Source organism: Ambystoma mexicanum, chromosome 2q (assembly GCF_040938575.1).
Source record: "Ambystoma mexicanum isolate Mex_15411 chromosome 2q, UKY_AmexF1_1, whole genome shotgun sequence".
Classification (NCBI taxonomy): Eukaryota; Metazoa; Chordata; class Amphibia; order Caudata; family Ambystomatidae; genus Ambystoma; species Ambystoma mexicanum.
In genome coordinates, this window is record NC_090924.1 from 218,358,772 (window position 1) to 218,380,555 (window position 21,784).

The 21,784-nt window shown below is 47.9% G+C and overlaps 1 protein-coding gene across 3 annotated transcripts in view; it reads left to right on the forward strand.

Moving 5' to 3' along the window:
• Positions 1 to 21,784, forward strand: part of VPS35L (VPS35 endosomal protein sorting factor like) — a 1,734,364-nt gene that overhangs the window by 1,057,272 nt on the left and 655,308 nt on the right. The gene's annotated exons all lie outside the window — the stretch shown is intronic.

A 21,784-nucleotide genomic window follows, 5' to 3' on the forward strand; every position in this document is an offset into this window, starting at 1 on the left:
AGCACCCCGGCAACCGGGATACCCCGTTTTCACCATCACCGCAAACCGAAAGGGTAGTACCTGTGTACCGGAGAACTCTGCGGCTGGTTTCTTCCCAGGCAGTGCAACAACCTTCATCTTTCCTCCACGACAAGATCTTCTATTCCTCTGGATGACGCTGCGACTTGCACCCGCTGCCAGGAACAACTGCCCCCGCTGGAGGATCCTCTCCATTTAAGGTACAGTGTTCCACCTGGCTTCCCTTGGTACAGATTGAACGGGGTGTATTAAATCCTCGTCTCTCGAACCTGGGTTAACCTGGGACACCTTAGCTAACTTTTTCTTAACTGAACTAAACCTTTTTCGAACTACCTCCACAAACTTCGAAGACTCTGTGTAACTGTTTGATCTTGGGCATCTTTCGTCTGGCACCTAAACTTCCTTGCTCACCAGTAGACTGTGCCTTCCTAACTTGCTGTGGTTCTTTAAAAAGTGTTTCGTGCGTGTGCTTCCATAATTTTGTTTTTCCCTCCCTTTTTATTTAACTTGTTGGAGTGCCATCGAACGTTAAGCGATCACCTCTGTCTGGAAATAAGTGGTGTTAGCTAAGACTTGTCCAACAAGTAATCAGGGATGTACATATGATAATAGTGATTGTGTTTTGAACTTATCTTACCAATTTAGTGCTAGTGTGTTGTATAAGTGTGTATTAAATAAATAATTATATACTTTTACACCCAAGCTCTGGTCAGTGTTTGCTTGTGCTACTGTATTTCTGTACCTATTTTGTATGCTCTGTATACTGCCTAACTCTTCTTGAGGGAAATCTGACTGCTCAGCCACAGCTACCAAGTGAATCTGTGTGGTACAGACTGCTACCAAGTGGGTTTACTGCCAAACACCTGTAGTCTTAAATCTTTTGCAGTGGTCCCTAAGGGAACTGCACAGGTTTCTGCCTAACAGTAACGAGTCCAGCCCAAGCAGAGCTGGGAGGATCCGCGTAGTGAGGGTCCTGAAGTAGGAATAAGCTCCCGGGTTGTGAGGAGCAGACGAGACGCCCCAGTACCAGACTGAGCAGCGGGCCGTGATACTTGAGCACCAGCCAGCAGGAAACAGGGGCTCCGCTTGCGGGATGACGAAGTGTGGAGGAGCCCGCCAGGGAAGAGCGGGCAGGGGGCATACCTCCGCAGGAACTAGAGGCCACAGGGGCAACGAGGAGAAGGAGCTGCAACAGGCGGTACAACCCCCCCCTGCAGGGACTCACATACTTGACCGCCGAGGGACACGGGCGGCCAACACACCCCGCGGCCACAGCAGAACACTGTAGTGCCACGGGGGAAGCCCTGAGGCCCAGACGAGACACGCGGGGCACACGAACATAAGCAACAGAAAGTACCCGAATGCCTGGAAGAAGGGGACCGCGATGTGAGACAGGAGCCAAGACACCGACCGGAATACAGGGGACGGACTGAGAGGAGAGGGAGAGCTGGAACTTCACGGGGGGAAAGGACACTCTAGTCCGGAGGACCGGGCTACAACAAGGACACTCTCCCATCGTCGTCTGGACAAACAAGGAAGGACCAGAAAGAAAAAAGAAAAAGAAAAAGAAAAAGGAAGACCAGACGCAGAGGCACGGATCAGTGCCGGTGGGCATCTGTAAAAAGAGACAGGTGCGCAGAAGGACCAGCACAGGCCCTGCAGGTGGGGAGGAGCGAGAGCAGGAACACGACCCATCAGCAGGGGAGCAAGACCTGCAAACACTCCCCTGGGTGAGATTGGGTCAAGAGGACAGAGGTGCCAGCGGTGAGACCCCAGAAGGGGTAACTGTCAAGTTTTGCATCCCGAGGACGCTGCGTACCTGAGAATCCAGGAGACTTGCGCACTGGAGTAGTCTGATCGTTTGAGTTGTAAACTGGAAGACGAAAAGCAACGCAAAGAACCAGTCCCAGTTCTGTCCTGATAACACAAATGAAAGGGGACCAGTTCCGGACGGCACGGATGGACTTTTTTACGTGACGCCAGAACAGTGCAAGCACTGGCAGGGAAGGTCTGTAGATGTAGATTTGCAGGCTAGAGTGCGTAGTAATCCAAGACTAGACTGCTGGAAAGGCTGGTAGGAATGAGTAGAGTTCCAAGTTGCTGCAATGCTGCTGGGTAAGTTGGGCAGTGAGAGAGGTGTTCCAATTTGCTGCAAGGAGTCTGGAATTCCAAGGCACTGGTACCCAAGCAGGACGACAGGCAGTGAGGCAGAACAAGGAGGAGAGGACACAGGTAAGAAGGAGGGAGCAGGCAAGGCGGTCGTACAGGAGGGGAAGAACAGAACCCAACCAGGACAGGACCGGGAACCAAGGATCAGGAAGGGGTCCCAAGGGAGCAAGGACCAGGAAACCAGAACGCAAGGAAGAAAGACAAGGGGCCTCATTAGGAGTTTGGAGGTAACCATGGCTAGCGCCATGGCTGCCTCCAAATCCTTACCGACTCCGCCCTGGTGAATGGAGCTATTACTGCCCCATTCCAAGGTTGGCGGTGGCGGTAATTCCCCATTCACCAGGGCCCTTCCCCATTCCCATTTGAGCCCCCATAGGGCTCAATGGGAATGGGGAAGGTGCTAATAATGGTACCGCAAATTGCCTCCAAAAAGTGGGAAAGGGATGTGGGGGCTCCTATCCCAGAAGAAAAATGGGCTCAGATGTGGGAACAGGTAAAGAAGGTATCTAGGAACGCAAGGTTCCAACTCACACAATTCTATTATTTACATAGGGTCTATCTAACACCGGAAAGGATACTCGCGATCAACCACACACCTGCATGCGATGTAAAGGGGAAGATGCAGGTTTCTGGCACATGGTTTGGAGCTGCCCAGTGATGGCAAAGTACTGGGAAGAAGTAGTACACAGAGTGAATGACCTGTTGGGAGGTAGATACGAGTGCTCACATGAGGTGTGCCTGTGGGGACTCTTACCGGGGGCAAAGAGATATAAAAATCTAAACAAAATCGCCAGATTCCTCTTCATCCTAGCCAAGAGAAGGATAGCGATAGAGTGGAAGAAGGAACCGGGCCCATCAATGCGGCTCTGGTTACAAGAGATAAGCCGCTGGGGGTTGGGGGAAGTAGAATATTTGCGCGGATTTAGAGACCAGGAAGGGGAAAATACACTGCAGGTGAATTGGGGCCAGCTACTGAACGAGCTAGCATCCACACAGGACTTGAAGCCACCCTCGAATAAACAGGGAAGTCAACGCAGAAGCGGATGGAGGTGAAGCTGGGGGCATCAGCAGAGGGAGGATGACACACCAATACTAAGGCAGGGCAGAAGGCAGACACCACAGGGAACAGCAGGGAGAAGCAGCACTTAGGTCAGAGGGGGTGTGGGGAGCTTGGGAGCATGGGGGGGGGCAAAATTTGCGGGAAGTTGGGGGGGGGGGGCAGTGGGGTTAGGAGCTTTGCTTCTATGAAGGGACATGAGCCACGGAAACATATGCAGGGGTTATGACTCAACTGAATACTGGAAAGAGCTAGAGCGGGACGACTGAGTGTGCAATAGAGAACCCTGCTACGTCGCATATCCCACATGGGAATAAAAAAGACTGCGTCCCGGGTGGCAGAAACCCACGAACAGTCCAGTGGAGACAAAGGCATGGACTTCCTACTGGGTGACAGACTTGAGGTGAAGACCTTGTCTACTCTTGAGATGAGTCAAGGGGGGGGGCTTTTGCTGTGTAGCCCTTTATCCCTTGTTATTTGACTACTTGAAGGTTAAATATGAATTGTTTTGTTCTTTGAAAAAAAAATGTATTAAAAAAAAGGATGCCCGCTATCTCCGCTTCAGTGTGCGATCCATCTGGAGCCGCTACTGGCGAAGATTAGGACGAGCAGTGATATTAGAGGGTTCACTATCGATGGAGAAGAGCACAAAGTCATGGCCTTTGCAGATGACCTGCTCCTCCTGATTACTGACTTAACCTGTTGGGACACTCCTAGCGATTTCAAGGGGATTGGAGCTCTTTGGAGCAGTAGCAGGATTAAAAATGAACACGCACAAATCAGAACTAAGTCTACTTGACTCCACTTGTGCCATATAGGTGGGCTGTGAAACGGGTGTAATATTTGGGGGTTCAAATTATAGACTCGTTGGATTCCGTTTATCGGGCAAACTATATACTGTTAATAGAGAAGATGAAAAAACTGATGTACTCATTAAGGTCCCCCAGGATTGGGGACCTCAATGTTCTCAAAATGGTGATCCTAATCAAGATTGTATATTATTTCATGGCCCTTCCTGGGTCAATCCTGCAGGGATTCCTAAGGAACCTGCAAAAATTGGTGAGAGCCTTCATTTGGAATCGCAAGAAACCCAGGGACTCAATGCAGTTACTTATGGCCCCAAGAAGCAAAGTGGGATAGGAGTTCCAAACTTTGGTCTTTATTACTTGGTGGCACAGATTAGAGTGGTGCAGGAGTGTTTCACTGGCAACCGCGCAATAATGTGGTGCCGGATGGACAGGGCAATAGTAGGAAGTCCATTAGAGGAAGTGCTCTGGCAACCTAAAGAATATCGACCCCAAACATTCCCAAACTTACAAGGGCCATCCAGGTAAAGGAAATGTGTGTCATGGTCATGATCCAATGGCATCTCACACCTGAGAAACTGCATACGTTCTACCCACACACATCAGAGCTGTGCTGGAGGGGATGCGGGACGGTGGGATCCTGGAAACATATATGGTGGGAATGCCCAGCACTACAGCTGTTCTGGGATATGTTTAAGGAGGCAATTAAGGAATTCTTTAGTCTACAATAGGGTGGTAGTGCGAGGGGGCAGTATTGGGGATGGGCGCAGTATTGGAGAACCTACCCTCGAGAGCGCAAAAAAAGCATACGTAAGATGGTGGCAGCTATGCTGCTATTGGCGCGCAAATGAAAGCAGAAAAAACCCAACGGAACATAAATGGGTGGGCAAGATATGGGGCTCTCGAATGGGTAACCTATACGATCCAGGGGGAACACCAAAAAATCTTGATGGACTGGGACATAGTTTTGCAATTTCTGCAAAGAGACTCAAGATCTGCTTGGAACCCTAGGAGACTGCAACTGTTGGGATTGGGGTAAACAATGGTACGAAGCCAGGGGGGTGCCCCCCCCCTCTCAGTGCTCGTAAGGACCAGACAAGTATGTTTGGGGGTGGCCCTGGGAAATTCGGATGACATGAAGTAGACCTAGGGGATCATTAGTAGACCAAATTAAAGACTGTAGGCACTAGGGGCGGAGGGGTATGGTTTAATGGAAAGGGTTATGAGAGTTGTCATGTGAGGAAGAGAATGCACATAAAGGCTGTTTTTGCTGTGGTGGGGATGGGGGAGGAAAATATCAGGAAGGAGAGAGGGGTGGGGAGATAAGGAGGGGGAATGTTGGTATAATTTTGGAAATACCAATAAAAAGTATTGGGAAAAAACTGCTTGTTAATGAGAATGACCCACACCTGAGGGAGGCTGAGAAGCTAAAAAGGCCCCCTCATGTGCAGGCCGTTGATGATAAGAAGGGGCAGAATAGCAGTCGTAGGTGGAGGAGTTGTGAACTCTCTACATTGCTGCAGAAGCCGATACTGGGGGAGAAAGACGACGCAGGGACCACTGTGGGGGCAGTAGCCGTCCTGAGAGGGTCTTTGCTTCCTGAAGCCTTAATTGCAAAGGTTGCACAGCGGGAAGCTTGAGAGTGGGAAGCTAGTCCCCTGGAGACCTGTTTTGCAGAAGCTGCGCAGCGGGAAGCAAAAGTTTGGAAAGCTTTCTTTTCCCCAAGGCTATCTCTGGTGGCAGGCGAGCACTGGAGAGCCTCCGAAGCAAAGGAAGCTCTCTGTGCAAGTAGCGTGGGCACCGCAAGACTGAAACCAGCAAGTTGCGAGGAGTCGCTGAAGAGAAGGACCTGTGAGCAGCAAGGGAAATCGACGTTCAAGCCATCCCCAGTGAGTTAAACAAGTGATTGTAACACCGGAGCGCTCTGTGACCTCTCGCGTGCTTGATGCAGGTTTTTTCATATTGGAAAGCAATCGCGTATGTGTGAACATAAAGACTAAAGGCAATTTTGAATACCGAACTGTCAGAAAATGCAGAAAACCTTACCATATTAGATCAAATGACTGTGACTTTAAGAATTTGAGTTTATTTAAAAGCCAGCAACAAGATGGGGCAATACTTCTAGAATGTAATGCAAACAACCATTACCCAAGCCAAAAGAAAGTAAAAGTAACACATTTTAAAACCAACATTGCCAAAGTCAGAAGGGAGCAAATGAAAGTCTGAAAAGTTTTAAAGTGTATTGCCCTTGTGTGAAGAAGTCCATAATAAAAGCTGATCTAAACTCACATTGCCAAAGTCAAGGAAGAAGCAGAATAAAACCATATAATTGTCAGTGTTTGGTTAATAATGAAGTGGGGAAACAAAAGTGTCCAGAAGGCTGCACTTCTGGTAACGGCTGCTCAGAAGTAGAGGAGCATAACTTAAAGAGGTATTGGAAATCACAGAGTGTAGTAAAGTGCACCAATGTGAATCTTACCTTGCCTGAAGAATTGCTTAAAGCTTGATGTTGTAAAGTAGGAAGCACTATGAAGTTGTGGTAAGCTAACCTTAACCACAGAGGCACTTGTTGTTGGTAAACTACTGTTCGGGCGGGGGCGTATACCCGAACAGCAAACTTTGAAGTAGGTAGTAGGCCTGGCATGGAAGTAAACCAGGTGCAATTTGATGAAGTGTTAGTGTGAAGTGGTGTTGATAAACCATTCTAGCAAATGTTAATTGTGGAAGCAAGTGGTTGTTGAAGAAGCAGTAGTACGCTGTTGATAGGTTTCAAAACATTACCACTATCTTGACAAACTTTCATTGCTGAAGCAAGAACTGTATATAAAACTGCTGCAGAACTGTTCTATAGCTGCAGAACTAAAATGTTGTTGCGGAAGCATCCTGACAAAGACAATTCATGTTAATACTTATAAACTAAAGCAATATTCTTGGTTTATGCGAAGAAGATTGTTTTTGAATCTTATTATTAAAAGTGGAAGAGAAGGAACTCGTGTTGAACAATTCTGAAATGTTGGAACTTTGTTTTGTCAAGTTGGAGCCACAAAGAACTGTGTTGGAACTTTTATTACAGAACAGGATTTTCTTATTTCTTTTGGAACTGTGGAACAGAATCCTGTGTGAATCTGGGGAAGGGGAATGTACTCAGATCATAAGGAGAGACTGTTATAATATTGTGAACTTAACTTATATTTTTGTTGCCTTTCAACTGCCATGCATTACCTTGTTGATTTACAGTATGTATAATTGTGAGGGACAGAGACCTTTTGTTAGTGTTTCTTTTAGTTCATTTTAGGCAGGGAAATCCTCGTCAGGGTAGGGATAGTGAGGCGTTTATCCAACCTTTTGAGTTAATAAAATGTCATCACAACGTAGTCCGCCTCACATTTCTGACCCCTCATAACATGCTCTTCGGGACCAAGGCTGATGACTCCCTTCAATAGTTCCAATCATCCAAAATCACAGCAATGCGTTGTGGATTTTCTGCTTACCTTGACCCAGATGGGCCTGCAGATTGGCACTGTGAGTGGATACTGTTTTTCAAAAGGACCCCTGAGCAGGGCTCGTTGTTCACAATCCCCACGTTTAAGTCATTTTTGCATGTATTGTGCACTCAGTTTCCATCATGCAAATTTGTTGATCCGTCATGAGATTTAAATTTGGTACTGACTTTTCTTATGGGTGCTCTGTTTGAGTCCCTGCATTATTGTTCTTTAAGGTTGCTCACCCTTAAGGTGATTTTCCGTGTTTCCATCACTTCTGCTAGATGGGTGAGGAAACGCCAGGTGTTATCTGTTAAACCTCCATATTTGGTGTTCTCCAAAGAGAAGCTGACGCGGAGGCACCCTGTGCCCCCTGTTGGCAGAAAAAGTTTCAGAAGAGCAGCTGCACTGAGAGATAGACATCATAGATCAGGAATCCATGGAAGGAACATTAATCAGAAAGAACATTAGCGAGAGGTAAATAATTTGTACATCTATATGACCCCTTCAGGTACTTCCTAGGTGTGACCTACTTCAATGAATTGCATTCTACAACAGATTCCTCATCTTGACAGATAGCTATCCAGTATCAGCTGCTCAGCACATTTTCCGACAGTGGCCGTTGTACCACTCGATATCATCGTCGACGACTCCCGCGTATACAGCTGTGCCATTCCTTGATCCCTTGGTTAGTTCTAGAAATCAGGATGGGACCTTCCAGACACTCAAAAAACCCTTGCCCGTATTCTCCTTCCATTATGTTCCTCTTCCTGTTTCTCTGTCACTCCCCTTTTCCTTCTCCTACTCTCCTCCCTATTATCCAACCACCGTCCCTCCGCTCTCTCCCATACACTTTTTTCTATCCCTCCGATGTTCCTCTCGCTCCGCCCTACCTACACCCTCCATTCTTACTCACTCTCTCAAACATCTACTACTCACCCCTCTTCACATGACTACTCTCTCCTATGCACAACACTACTGCTCGCTCTCCCACACCACTACTCCATTTTCCATTCTACTGCTACTCCCTCCTCGACACAACTACTACTGCCTTCTCTCCACCTTCTTCTCAATCAACATCCCTTCACGCCCACAATCACACCACACTCACTCACTAATCTCTCACTACTACTATCACTCACACACTTTCCACGCAGAATCACAACACAGTACCATTTTCTCTCACCAACCAATACTTCAGCAGATGAGAGAGCGTTAATGTGTTTGGTCATGGTGAGGTTCGCGTCTAGGTACACACCTGGAGTTTTTACATGTTTCAGTACCGGAATCATAGTGCCATCAATATTGATGGAGGAGTAGTCAGGATGAAGTGCAGCTATTTTAGACTGGGGTCCCACGATGAGCACCTCTGTCTTCTCATCGTTGAGGCAGAGGCTGTTTAAGGCCATCCAGAGTTGAATTATGGCATAGATTTTGTTAATGGTCTGAGTGTCTTGGGTGTAGTTCCCTGTAAGTGGGATGAGGATCTGGGTGTCATCTGCAAAGTTAGTGTAGATGACACCCATATCGTCTAGCGCTAAGAAGAGGAGCGTAGTGTATGCATTATAAAGTGTTGGGGAAAGGCAAGAGCCTTGAGGTACACCAATGGGGACAGGGATAGGGTCAGCAGCTTCTTTATCTATGGAAACCCTCGAGGTTAGTTTTGCAAGAAAGCATTTGATCCATGTGGTAGCGTTGGAAGAAAAGTTGAAGTCTTTGGCTAGTTTAGAGCAGAGTGTGTTATGGTCCACTAGGTCGAACGCTGCAGAAAGATCTAATAGAAGGAAGATGCAAAGTGTTCCTGTGTCTCTTATGGTGTCCATCTGGATTTTTAGGTCCAGAAGGGCCGTTTCCGTGCTGTGATTTGGACAGAAACCAGATTGCCTGGTTCCAAGGAGATGGTTCTGATCTATATGTGATGGGACTTGATTATAGGCTATTTTGTCGAGGATTTTAAGTAGAAACAGAACTGTAGTTATTGGTCTATAATTGGTGGCAACAGTGGGGTCAAGGTTGTTTTTTTTTGTTTTTAGCAGGGGAGTCACCCAGGCTTCTTTGATGCCAGCTGGGACCAGGTTGGTATTAAAGTACGTGCTTACAAAATTGGTAATGATAGGAGTAATAGTGTGGGCACAGGATTTAACTACTTGTGCTGGGACGGAGTCTCCTTTGCAGTTTGAGGCTTTGAGTTTAGATATGGTATCAAATAATGATTTTTGGTAGACTCGGGTGAAATAGAAGGGGGGTTGGTGTTCTCAGCACTGTCAGAAAGACAGGTATGTTTCCTGTCCAAATCCGCCTCGGCAGCGAAGTGGAAAGAGTTTTGCATTAAAATGATACAGATCTTTGAGAAAGCATGCCCGCCCATTCTCTCTTCCTCTGGGCCCGACAAGGACGGCAGGGACTCTGTTTCCAACCACCTTATGTGCAAAAGAGCCCGAGACCGGTGAAATCCTTGATTCGAGGACTGTCGACGCCACCAAAATCATCGGCGGCTGGAGCGTTTTTCGATGTTCTCTGGCGTCTAGGAGGAATTTTATGTCCTTTTCAGGACATTTTCCATGAGGATGACGACTCAGGTTCCCTTCGGGTTTGAGCCTGTGGGTCTTCCTCGACATCCTGAAGGTTTTCATGAGGAGGACAAAAAGGCTATCGGAGAGATCCTCAAGCCCACTCTATGGCATACAGGAGAATGATGGCAAAAGTAACTGATGGCTTAGGATGGGGTCCCCCCCTCTGGTGACATAACGGAATGTGACTTGATAGACATCCTAAACAAGGGCACAACCATTCAACCTGTCCTGCCCTTACATTATACCATAAAAAAAACCCTCATGGAGCTATGGAGACTCTCTGCTCAGGGCCTGCCTTATCTGATCCAGACATCAAGCACATGATAGTCTGGAAGTACAGGGTGCGACTGTTGGTATTAAGGCTAGCGCCTATCCATCTTTACCCATGTTAGGTAAGATTTTTTTAACTTTAGTGCTAAATCTACCTCACTTTTTAGAACCCCAGAATTTTTGCTGGACTGGTAGATTATTTTTCCCTATACTTCAGTGTGGGAACCTTTTTCCACACTAAAAGAACGTTTTACTCTTTTTATGGGTGTCCTTTTTAAGACTCTCCATAGTGTCCTTTTAATTTTATCTTCTTTGACAACTTTTGGTATATAACTTTTTATTGTTATACGGTTGCTCTTTGGGCCCCCCTTTTTCTTGTTCCCAAGGCTAGAAAGGATATTTATATCCCTTATACATTTTGTTAGGTGAAAATCAGCAACACCCCAGCTTATGTGGAGTGCTAGGGAGATATAATGTATCCCCTTTCGAAGGGATTGTGTCCTCCGACGTATTCCTCATCTTAGATATCTCCTTCCAGCTCTGCTGGCCTCGGAAAATTTTTTCTCTAGAGGGCGCTGCGCGTCGACGTCCTCCGAGTCAATGTCCCTCGACAGCCGCCGTATCGACGTCGACGTCATCCTGCCTATAAAGGCCGCGCGCAGCGTCCGTTGCTCAGTTCCGTTTTTCCGCGCTTACTCAGTGCCTCGGAATACCGTTGCTCAGTTCTTAGTCAGATTAATCCTATTTACCTCGAGTCATTCGATCTGTACTCGATGGCTTCCTCGTCGGAACCGACAACTCCTCGATCCGGCTTCAAGAAATGTCGAGATTGTGGGAAAAAGATGTCGTTGACTGACCCTCACAGAGTTTGTCTGTGGTGTTTGGGAGCTGAACACCATTGTTCGGAATGCGAGGACTGTATGTCCATGACAGCTAAGGCCCTGAAGGAGCGTAGGGGGAAGCTGGAGAAAGGTAAGACTTTTAAAGCTTCTTCTTCGTCGACGAAGTCGAGACATTCGTCTCCTCATCACCATTCGCGCTCCAGGTCTCGGAGTGGGTCCCATCACTCCTCGAGATGGAAGCACTCGAAGAGGAGACGTCGAAGATCCCCTACCCCTTCTCCGTCTTCCTCTTCCTCTGTTTCGCCAAAAAGAATCCCTTGCCCCACGAAACATAGTTCCCGGGCTGAATGGGAGGAATTCCGCAAAAATATGATGAGCGTCTTCGAGAAAGCGGCCTCGACCCCCTCGAAGACTGCCGAGAGCGATGCTCTGGTCGAAAGAACCGAAGGTCAAAAACGCCGCGAGTCGCAGTACCTGGCGAAGGAAACCTCTCGAGCGCGTCTCGAACCCTCGAGTAGGACTATGACCTCCAAACCTTCCTCGAAGGTGCCGTCGACGAGGGTTCCGTCGAGGTCGATGTCTTCGACGCCGTTGTCGAAGGGACCTTCGACACACGGGTCTGTCGACTCGACGCCAGCTTCGACACTGGCGTCGACGCCAAGAAAAGTCACGGTTACGACACACCCAGTGACTATCCCCAGGTCCTCGACGTCGATGGCTTCGAGATTGTCGAGTAGAATTCCAATTCTGTCGAGGTCTTCGAGGCCTCCGCCTTTGTTTTCGACGCCACGCTCGAAGCCGTCGGCGTCGACGACATCGACGTTTTCGAGGCCGATAATGACAAGTTCGGCACCCTCTGCCCTGGAAATCGGATTTACTCCCTTTATGAGTTCAGAACAATTGAGAACTATGTCCTCAATTTTGGAAGAGGGTGAATTGTCTGAACAGGAAGACACATTTCAGTTGCAGGGAGCTGTAACCCCAATTAGAGAGGTATTGTCCTCTGAAGAGCGCAGGTTAAAGGATCTTCATAATTCCTTACATGAGGCAAGTGGGTTAGACACTTCCCCTGAGGTGGAGTTTGCTAAGCCAGACCCGGGGGAGCATGCTGAAACCCCCTATAGAGCCTTAATGGCCATGATCACAGAGTTCATGGGGTGTTCTGCACCTTCACAATCTTTCCAACAAGATGACCTCACGGATATTCTTGACAAAGGCCCACAGGAGGATCCTGTGGTGCCTTTTCATAAAGCTCTTCAGAAAAAGATCATGACAAACTGGGAAACCCCAGATGTGTAGTACCAGCAGTAAATAAAAAACTGTCTACAAAGTACAGGGTATCTTCTACAGACCCAGAGTTTTTGTCTAAACACCCATCCCCAGAAAGTCTGGTGGTACAGGCAGCATCCTCTACCGATGTCAAGACGGCTTATCCTACCGTCCCACAGGACAGGGACGATAAAAAATATGATGCTATGGCAAAGAAAGTCTTTTCAGCATGGCGTTAAAATCTGTTAATGCTACTTGCACCCTTGCTAGGTTCAGCCATACACTTTGGGAGTGTGCTTCTACAGCGGCTGACTGCATCCCGGAGGGAGAAGAAAGGGATGCGTTCCTGAATATTATACAGGATGGTAAAGACGCTATGTGCGAATCCCTCCAGACGGGCATTGATTCGGCTGACAGTATCAGCAGAGCAATGGCGGCAAGTACATCAACCAGGAGATTCGCTTGGTTGAGAAAGTCTGGTTTTGCCCCAGATGTGCAAGCCGGGCTCTTGAACATGCCATTCGATGGCTCTTCTTTGTTCGGGAAAAAGGCGGATGACAGTTTAGAGAAACTGCAAACTTCAAAAGCAGCAGCAAAATCCCTAGGAGCTGCAATCCATCAGACTCCTTTTCGTCCCACAGGAACCTCTGCGAGGGGCAAGTCCTTTCACTTCTACTCCGCATTCGGAAGAGGTAGGGGACGACCGGCTCAAAGGGGACAAAGAAGACCTACCCGAGGTGGACGGGGTAGATATTCAAAAGCCGCAGCAACAGCAGGTACCTCTTTACCATCGGCATCTGCATCAGCCGCCCCAAAACCACTCTGAGGACTTCCCTCACAGGACACCTGTAGGAGGCAGGTTGACTCAACATCTGGCGGTATGGCAGGCTATCACGTCAGATGCTTGGGCATTGGAAACAGTTGCCCAAGGTTACTGCCTGCCTTTCCTACGTATACCTCAGAGTCATCCACCGGGGATCAGCTCTCAGAAAGCTCCAGATCCGCTCCTCTTGCAGGAAATTTGGGACCTGCTAGAGAAAGGTGCCATAGAATCGGTACCTGTAGCGGAGAGGAACAAGGGCTGGTACTCCCCTTACTTTCTCATTCCAAAGAAAGACGGAGGACTGAGACCCATCTTGGACTTGCGAGAATTGAATAAATTCCTCAGAAAAGACAAATTCAAGATGGTCACTCTTTCTCAGATCCTCCAGGTCCTTCAGTTCCAGGACTGGTTGGTATCTCTGGACCTTCAGGACGCTTATTTCCATGTGCCTATCCATCTCAAACACAGGAAATACCTGAGGTTCGCAATTGGCAACTCTCACTATCAATTTCAAGTGCTGCCATTTGGGCTGACCTCCGCCCCGAGGGTCTTCACCAAGTTAATGTCGGTAGTGGCTGCAAGTATAAGGAGGGAAGGGATTCACGTCTACCCCTACCTGGACGATTGGTTGATCAGGGCTGTTTCTCCGGAACAAGCTCAGATCCAGCTAAATCACGTGTGCCACTTCCTTCACAGACTGGGCTTCTCCCTCAATTTAAAGAAGTCACAAATGATACCATCGCAGAGACTCCAGTTCATAGGAGCGATCCTGGACACTTCCCTGGGAAAAGCCTCGCCACCAGAGGTGAGGGCTCAAGATATTCTACAGATGGTTACCAAGTTCCAACATGCCCAACGTCTTCCAGCCTTCGACTTTTTGAGGTTGCTAGGCCTCATGACATCCTGCATTTTCCTAGTGCCAGAGGCTCGCCTGAGAATGAGATCCCTCCAGTGGGCACTGAGGACTCAGTGGTCACAATTCTCAGGGAGAATGACAGATCTTCTTCAGGTTCCCGGCAGGGTGGCTCGAGACCTTCAGTGGTGGGCCTGTCAGGAGAACATTCTGAAAGGAGAACAGTTTTGGCAACCCTGGCCGGAGATAACAGTAGTCACGGATGCCTCACTCACGGGGTGGGGAGCCCACGCCAACGACTTGACCATCAGCGGTCGTTGGTCTCCATCGGAGTCCAGACTACATATCAACCTGTTAGAGCTGAGAGCCATCAGACTTGCGCTGAAGGCGTTCCTGCCAGCTGTACAAGGGAAGAACGTCCTGATAATGACGGACAACACGGTGGCCATGCATTACCTCAACAAAAGAGGAGGCGTAGGGTCACTACCCCTGTGCAGAGAGCCGATGCAGCTCTGGTTTTGGGCAATCCAAGAAGGAATCTCTCTATCGGCAGTTCACCTAGCCGGAGAGAAGAACTTGACAGCGGACGCTCTGAGCAGGCAGAACACAGTGTCCCACGAGTGGGAGCTAGCTCAGGAAGTCCTTCAAGAGATCTTCGCCCTTTGGGGAACCCCTCAGGTAGATCTGTTCGCCGCCAGCATAAAAAGGAAATGCGACCTGTTCTGCTCAAGGGAATTTCCCCCGAGAGGAGCTCTGGGAGACGCGTTCATAGTGGACTGGGAGTTTCCGCTTCTGTACGCGTTCCCACCGGTCCCTGTCATTCCTCAAATGATCAGGAGGTTGAGAAGATTCCGGAGAACCATGATCCTAATTGCCCCGGATTGGGCCAGGAGAACGTGGTACCCGGACCTTCTAAACTTGTCCATCTGCCCTCCAATTCGACTTCCACTCAGAGAGAACCTACTCTCACAGAAGGGAGGTCAGGTTCTCCATCCAGACATCAAAACCCTCAACCTTCACGCTTGGCTTCTGAAAGGCTGAGGTACAAGGATTGGGACCTCCCTGATGATGTTATGGAGGTGTTGCTTTCGGCAAGGAGGCCAGCAACAAAGTCTTTATACCGCTGCCGTTGGAACAGATTTTGCAGCTGGTGTAGAGAACAGAATATCGACCCTTTTTCATGTGGTACACCAATGGTTTTGTCCTTCCTACTACATTTGGCAAATTCAGGCCTTCAAGTTGGCACCATTAAAGGCTATCTCGCAGCGCTATCCATCTTTAAGCGTACTGCGGAAGAACCATCCTATTTTAAATTACCCTTGGTAATACAGTTTCTAAAGGGGTTAACCAATGTTTATCCCCCAAGACCATTCCAAATTCCCCTATGGGATTTAAACTTAGTACTAACTTTCCTGATGGGTACACCTTTCGAACCTCTCCATTCTTGTTCGTTAAGATTCCTTACCCTTAAAACTGTTTTATTAATAGCACTTACATCTGCTAGAAGGGTGAGTGAATTACAAGCTCTTTCTTGTAAACCCCCTCACACAATATTTCACAAAGACAAAGTTGTCCTGCAAGTGAAGCCTAATTTCCTCCCAAAGGTGGTTTCTGAATTCCATATCACTCAGAAGATTACCCTACCATCTGTCTATCCTCCTCCTCACCCGGGGAAAGAGGAAGAGAGGTTACACAGGCTAGACCCTAGGAGGGCTTTAAGTTTTTACATCAGTAGACTAGCCAGGATAAGACAGGCAGACCAGCTGTTTGTAGGTTACGCAGGTCACAAGCTGGGGTTACCAATAACTAAACAGACCATTTCCAGATGGATCATTCTAGCCATTCTGGAATGTTATAAACTGGCAGGGAAAGAGCCCCCTCAAAACCTTAGGGCTCATTCGACCAGAGGTATTGCAGCTTCATTGGCCCTCAAAAGAGGCGTGCCGGTTAAAGGCATATGTGCGGCCGCTACATGGTCGTCTGTCCATACCTTTACACGTTTTTACAATTTGGATTCCTCCTCCAGTCAAGAGACTAGGTTTGGAAGGGCTGTACTGCATTCTATTCATCAATAGAATACAGCGTGAAGTCAGTACTCCCTCCTCCGATAATAGAATACTGCTATGGGAGCCTATCTAAGATGAGGAATACGTCGGAGGACACAATCCCTTCGAAGAACAAGTTACTTCTTACCTTGTAACGTTCTTTCGACGGGATGTTCCTCCGACGTATTCCTCATCGACCCTCCCATCCATCCCCGCAGTTCTACTTCCCTTGTTGTTGCAGCTTACGCTCCTTCAGGGTGATTAGTTAGTCCAGAAAGTATTATTGTGGGCTACAAAACGGAACTGAGCAACGGACGCTGCGCGCGGCCTTTACAGGCAGGATGACGTCGACATCGATACGGCGGCTGTCGAGGGACATCGACTCGGAGGACGTTGACGCGCAGCGCCCTCTAGAGAAAAAATGTTCCGAGGCCAGCAGAGCTGGAAGGAGATATCTAAGATGAGGAATACGTCGGAGGAACATCCCGTCGAAAGAACGTTACAAGATAAGACGTAACTTGTTCTTCTCACTAGCACTGTAACCATTTTGTTGAATGGCTGGTGGCAGTGAACCTATTTATAAATTTGGTGCACCTTTACCGTGGGCTTTTTTCAGAGTTGCGGTAAAGGCACCCATGGGTGGCCATTTTACCAAAATGGCCCCCTTCTCCTTTTTTTGCCATTTACGCACTTCTTGTCCCTTCTTGGTCTTTCCCCTGCCCTCCAGTGCGAGAAAGTCTGTTGTGTGATTTTTATCTTCGGAAGGAGAAATTGGTATAGCCCGCCCAGGCTCCAGAGTGTCTGTGAAGGCAGGAAGCGAGGGAGGAGCCCAAAACTCTGCGGCCCTTTGTCTTCCAGCCTGGCTGCGAGAATCCATTTCAAACTGGGAGGCTGGCTTCCTGAAAGGACTCCCATCCCCCCAAGTTTGAATGTTTCACGTCTGTTTGACTGGCTCGGTTCCTGGATAAAAGTCTGATCCTGGAAGCTGAAGAGGTAGTCGACCACTGGACCTTAATCTGAAGATGAAGAAACCACAGCAGAGTTGATTTCCAGCCAACAGAGAGCCTGCTGTGTAACTGGAGCCTGCTGTTACCCTTCCTTTCAAGCGACCTGGGGACTACGAAAACGAAGACCCTTATCCAGATCCTGGTGAGATCCATTCAAGAAGACCTGCATTTTGAGCCATCCTACGTCGTGCTGCGACCTTGCGGCACTGCAATACCACAATATCCTGGGACCTCGAGCCATCGTGCAGTGCATGGTCTTCTGAATCGAGCTGAGACTTTGTTGCCATCCTGCTCGGGCTCCAGAGATGTGATTCAAGTCCTTGAAATCCCTACACCAGAGTGCTGGACCAAATTAGCGATGCAAATCCAATCAGCGATATTCTGTCTTCTTCTGTCTCCTAAAAAGGGCACGAAAACCACAGAGCCGTATCCAGCCATAAAGAAATTCTTGCCTGGAGCCTTCCTCATTGATCCTGGCTGCACAATCCCTTCCAGAGTCCTGTCTTCATGACAAGGAATTCATCGACTGTTGCTGGTAGCTCCTTTATAAAGTATATGAGTTTGACCTAATTTGAATAGCTGTGTGCCATCCTAAAATAGGTGTTATTGCTTACCTTAGTATGTGTTCCACTGACCTAAAAATCAACTGTAATAGTAAATTACAGCATTAGGTTTTACCTGCCTAAAATAGCGGTGTGCCATTCTTAAAAATTGTTCTGTATGTGTAGCTGACCTTGGTCTGCCTTGTGCAATACTGCAATAGTGTAAAGAGTTCTTGCTTACCTTATTCTTCTTTCCACTGAGCTGAAAAGCCACTGTAATTTTATATTACACCAAAAGGTCTTACTCATCTAGTATAACTGTGTGTTATCCTGAATGTGGTTATAGGTTTCTACTGTTCCTTGAATTGGTGTTGCACTACTCAGAAAAGTATACTTGGAAGTTGATTCACTAAATGATTTCTGAACTGGGTGTCACTGCGCAGCCAGGGACTACTGCCCTTGTATAACGGAAAGTAATCAGAAAGTAATATGAAAGTAACTTATGGTTTTACGCGCCATGAATAGGTGTGTCCTATACTAAATGTATATGATAAGGTCTAACTTGCCTATTAATGTTGTTTGTTTTCTTTGGTCTATATACCTTTTAAAAGCATTTTGTGGTGTTCTTATAATGTGTGTATGACTCTATGACAAAGTGCTTACCCCAAGAATTAACTTGGCCTAACTGTGTTTATAATATACCTTTTATTATTTATAATACTTCTGGTTGTAAGTGTTTCTGTTGACCCCTTGGTATACTACAAGTTCTTTGTACCTTCTTACAGTTTTCTCTCCATCCTAAGAAAACAACAGGGATGACAAGCGTTGTGACGCTCTAGCAAAACAAGTGTTTGCCTGTGGCATTATGACACTAAAAACGGTTAATGCTTCATGTGCACTGTACAAGTATACACATACCTTATGGTTTGTAATAGCTGCAGCGTTTGAGCACATCCTTGAAGGGGAAATGAGGAAAGACTTCCTTAATAAAGTGGAAGTTGGAAAGCAAGACATGCACCAGTCCCTTTAGTCAGGACTTTGAAAAAAGTGCCGGGAGATCTATGGCGGCGAGTTCCGTCATGTGAAGATTCACCTGGCCCCAGAAATCGGGGTTTGCGCAGGATGTTCAAGCAAAACTGCTTGACATGCCTTTTGACGGCACACACCTTTTTCGCTAAAAGGCAGATGTCAGCCTTGAAAATATTGGTGTCCAAGACCCCTGCAAAGTCTGAAGAGCAGCGATAAGACAACCTGCTCAACCTTCAACACAATGGAAGGGCAAACTTTTTTGTTACTATAACTATGGACAAAAGGGGGGGGAAGCAGCCCGCCATCCGTCAACGTCCAAAACGGTTCTCTCGACCTGCCGGAGGTAGAGGAAGTAAAGCACAGACTACCTCTGCGTCTCTCCCATCCAGTGCGGCCCCTACCAGAAAACCTCTTTAAAAATGTCTGCCATGCTTCACCGTAATGGGGAATCTGTCACACCATTTGCAAACATGGTGCGCGTTAACTTTGGATGCATGGGCGCTTCAGGTAGTCTCTCAGGGTTACTGCCTCCCCTTTTAAAGCGCTGTCCATATTGCCCTCCTCTTTTCTAGCCAGACCACCTCCTGTTCCAGACCCATTACTCCTGCAAGAGGCTTTCTCTCTTCTGGAGAAGAGCACGATAGAGTTGTTTTCTGTACAAGAAAGGAACAGGGGGTGGTACTCCCACTATGTTTTGGTCCCAAAGAAGGACCAAGGTCTGCGACCCATCTTGGACCTGTGTCGCTTGAACAACTTCCTCAAGAAGGACAAGTTAAAGATGGTAACACTCTTGCACATCCTCCAGGACCAAGAAATTCTCGATTGGTTGCTGTCACTCGACCTACAGGATGCTTACTTCCATGTGTCGATCCATCTAAAGCACAGAAAGTACTTGAGATTCATCATAGGCAACACTCAGTACCCGTTTTGAGTTCTCTGCCCAGTGTCTTCAAGCTGTTGGCAGTAGTGGCAACCAGTCTCAAGAAAGGAGGGAATCATGTCTTTCCTTATCTGGGTGATTGGTTAATCAGGGGAGGGACGGTCTCTGGATCAAGCCCTGGATCATCTCAACCGTACCTGCCTCCTGGGCTTTGACCTCAATTTAAAGAAGTCTCAACTGACACCTTCTCAAACGCTCCAATTCATCAGAGTGGTCATGGATTCTCCCTCAGGCAAGGCACCCCCGCCACCCAGAGGAAAGGGCTCTATAACTCCTGCAGATGGTCAGCAAATTCCAGACCACCCAATATCTGACAGCCCTAGACTTCCTACGGTTGCTCGGCCTCATGGTATCATGCATCTTCTTGGTGCCAGAGGCTCGACTGAGAATGAGATAGGTCCAATGGGCCGTCAGATCTCAATGGTCGCAGTTCTCTGGCAGTATGACGACCCTGATTCAAATCCTGAGCAGAGACGCTCAGGATCTCCTGTGGTGGACTTGTACAGAGAATGTGATGCCAGGATAACTTTTTGGCAACCGTAGCCAGAGGCTACCGTAGTGACGTATGCTTGGGCACTCACCTGAACAAGCCGACGGTGAGCCGGGTGTAGTCCTTCAGAGACAAACATAAACCTATTGGAGCTGAGGGTAATCAGACTGGCGTTGATGGCCTCGCCAAGCAGGAGAAGACTGTCTTGATCATGACAGACAACACAGTGCCATGCACTACATCAACAAGAGAGTTAGTGTAAGTTAGTGGCCATTACATAACAACATCACCTCGCTGGGAAGAACAACACAATGGCAGACGCCCTGAGCAGGCTTTCCGAGTGGGAGCTGTGCCAGGAAGTTCTTCTGGATATCCTTTCTCTCTGGGGAACACCTCAAGTGGATCTGTTTACCTCCAGTGTGAACAGGAAGTGAGAACTTTCTGCTATGGGGAATTTCCCCTGAGAGGAGCACTAGTGGACACATTGGTGGTGCACTGGCACTTCAAGCTCCTGTATGCGTTCCCACCAATTTGCGTCCTCCCTAAAGTGATCGGGAGGTTGAAAACGTATGGAGCAACCATGATCCTAATTTCCCTAGACTGGGCCAGGAGGACGTGGTACCCAGACCATCTGGATATGGCCATCTGTCCTCCACATTGTCGGAGGCCAAACCAGGGGGGGGGCTGATTCTTCACCGAAGCGTACACACACACGCACACCATGCACACCTGGCTTCTGAAAGGCTAACGTACAGGTATTGGGACCTTTGGGAAGATGTGATGGAGGTGTTGCTTTCCGCCAGAAGGCCAGCAACTAAGGCTCTATACCGCTGCTGTTGGAAGACGTTCGGCTTCTGGTGCAGAGCTCAGGATGTCGATCCCTTTTTATGTGACACCTCAAGGGTGTTGTCTTTTCTTCTTCATTTGGCAAGACAGGCCGTCAGGTCGCCACGATGAAAGGATATTTAGGGCGCTCTCTATCTTTAAGTGCATGCCAGAACAAAGGTCGTAATTTTTAAAAGGCTGGCTAAACCCTTTGTGGTTCCTGCATGAGACATAAACTTGGTGTTAACATTTGGTTTGGCTTCCGCTTTTGAGCCATTGCATTCATGTCCTCTGAGGCTACTATCTTGGAAGACAGCCTTTTTGGATGCCTGTTCCTCGACCCAAAGATTGAGCGAATTGCAGGCCCTGTCATGTACGCCTCCTTTAACAATCTTTACCAAGGACAAGGGGACTCCTCTAGTGCGCTCTTCGTTCCTTCCAAAGGTCGACTCGAGTTTCATTTGTTTGCCAGCTTTCTATCTAACTCCTCATCCATCTAAAGAGGAAGAAAGGATGCATAGGCTCGACTACTCCCCCCAAGAGGGCTCTGAATTTTTACACCAGTAGGACAAACCAATTCAGGCTGGAGGATTAGCTGTTCATGGACTAAACCGGCCCGAAAACAGGCAATGGAATAACAAAGCCACCCATCTCTAGATGGATAATGCTATGCGTGTCTGAATGGTACACCAGAGCGGGTAAAGACATTCTGATGGCTTTAGGGCACATTCCACAAGGGTTTTG